The sequence below is a fragment of the Eimeria maxima genome, genomic scaffold (assembly GCF_000499605.1).
Source record: "Eimeria maxima Weybridge genomic scaffold, Emw_scaff993, whole genome shotgun sequence".
NCBI classification, from domain to species: Eukaryota; Apicomplexa; class Conoidasida; order Eucoccidiorida; family Eimeriidae; genus Eimeria; species Eimeria maxima.
The window spans coordinates 7,501-10,021 of record NW_013564058.1 but is presented as its reverse complement, the minus strand read 5'-3'; positions in this window follow the sequence as shown (position 1 = coordinate 10,021).

Genomic DNA, 2,521 nt, shown 5'->3' with positions numbered 1-2,521 from the left:
TGTTGTTGTTGTTGTTGTTGTTGTTGTTGTTGTTGTTGTTGTTGTTGTTGTTGTTGTTGTTGTTGTTGTTGTTGTTGCTGCTGGTGATGCTGTTGTTGCTGTTGCTGCTGTTACTGATATATTTAAGTGTCTCCTTTTAATTAATTAATTAATTTATTTATTTATTTATTTATTTGTCTCCTTTTTATTTATTTATTTATTTATTTATTTATTTATTTATTTATTTATTTATTTATGTAGGGAGTAACGGAGAAGTTTTTGCATATAAATAATTTAGAGTGTATTTGCCGAGCTCATCAACTTGTTGCTGATGGATATCAATGGTAGGGTTTAGGGTTTAGGGTTTAGGGTTTAGGGTTTATAAGGGTTTAGGGTTTAGGAGGGTTCTTGGGTCAAATGTATAGGGTTTAGGGTTTTTGGTTTATGGTTTAGGGTTTGGAGTTCAGTAGGGTTTAGGGTTTAGGGGTTTAGGGTTTTCCCAAATCCGTTTTAGGGTTTAGGGTTTAGGGTTTGTATATGCTATTGCAGGTGTCATGATAGCAAGGTTTGTACAGTGTTTAGTGCCCCTAATTATTGTTATCGTTGTGGCAATAAGGTAAGCGAGGGTTTAGGGTTTAGGGTTTATGGAGGATTTAGGGTTTAGGGTCTAGGGAGGGTTTAGGGTTTAGGGTTTAGGGTTTAGGAGACATATATACAATTTTCTGTATAAACTGTCTCATTAGATAAGTGTTTACATTTATATAATTGTCTCCTTTATATATAAGTGTCTCCTTTTTATAAGTGTCTCCTTTTTTGTCTCCTTTTTTGTCTCCTTTTTTTTGTCTCCTTTTTTTTGTCTCCTTTTTTTTGTCTCCTTTTTTAGGCCTCTTTGTTAGTGTTGGATGATTTTGGTTCCCGTCGTTTTCTTTCCTTTCGTCATGCACCAGAGAGAGGAGACCCAGAGGTCCTAAACCCTAAACCCTAAACCCTAAACCCTAAACCCTAAACCCTAAACCCTTATTTTTTTTTTTTTTCTTTTCTTTATATACTAGATAGGGGAACTCTAGGCGTAGAGACTAAACCCTAATGTTAGATATAAACCCTCAGGAATCGTAAACCCTAACAGTACCAGCAACCCTAAACCCTAAACCCTAGGAATGTGTGTTGTGCTGCAGATGATGGGGAAAATGCCCAATTATTTAATTTAGGGTTTAGGGTTTTGGGGCTGCATGCAAAATAAGTGTTTTTATTTAATTATTTCTTCTTTATTTGTCTCCTTTTTTCCATAAGAAAAAAAAAAAGGAGACACTAATAAAGGAGACACCTCCTTTTTCCCGTGTCTCTTTGTCTCCTTTTATTCTTGTCTTAGGGTTTGCTGCTGTCTCCTTACAGGAGATACAAACCCTAAACCCTAAACCCTAAATTATCCGTATAAACGTGGCACTTTGGGGTGTATAGGCAGCTCCTTATGCCCATATAAAACCCTAAACCCTAAACCCTAATCTGCATGGTTACTACTACTGCAGCACAAGGATGATTATAAACCCTAATGCATGCATTAGGGTTTATAGGAGATGTTATGTGTCTCCTTTCTCCTTAACTGTCTCCTTTTAGGGTTTATCTGTCCCTTTGCCTCCTCTTATCTGTCTCCTTTTTGTCTCTCTTTCTTTGTTGTCTTCTTTCCCTAGGTGTCTCCTTTTGTGTCTCCTCCCTTCTTCTTTAGACCCTTAGGGTTTATAGTTCTAAGGGTTTAGGGTTTAGGGTTTACCGCTACACGATTTAGAGTTTTAGGGTTTAGGCCTTTAGGGTTTAGGGTTTAGGCCATAGGGTGTTAGGGTTTAGGGTTTAGCTCCGTACTCACTACCGCCAAGGCTGTATGAGGCTCTAAGGGTTTAGGGGATTGAAAGGGTTTAGGGTTTAGGGTTTAGGGTCTAAGGATGCCATAGTCCGGAGAAGACAGCCCTTAAGATCTAGGGTTTAGGGTTTAGGGTTTAGGGTTTAGATAAGGTGTATATATATACACAAGACATGCATGCAGTGGGGAATAGCAAATTTTATTATTAAATAAATTAGGGTTTAGGGTTTAGGGTTTAATGACGTTAAAGGTTAGCAGCAGAGAGGGAGAGAGACAGGCTGCTCCTGCATCAGCAGCAGCAGGAGCAGCAGCAGCAGCAGCAGCAGCAGCTGCTGCTGCATGCTGCTCTTGCTGCTGTAGGGTTTACAGCAACAAGAGATCCACTGGCTAATACTTTAGTAACATAAACCCTAATTCTCTTTTTTTTCTTATAAACCCTAAACCCTAAACCCTAAACCCTAAACCCTAACGACACTCTTGGGGGGCCCGTCAAGCCCCACTAGGGAGAAGCCCCCAAACCCTTCTTTCCTACACAGACAAACCCTAAACCCTAAACCCTAAACCCTAAACCCTAGAGGGTTTCTTTGTGTCTTTAAGGGATTTGTCTGCTGCTCTCGGGCCCCACAACAATTGTAGCACTGCTGCAGCAGCAGCAGCAGCAGCAGCAAGAGCAGCAGCAACAGCAGC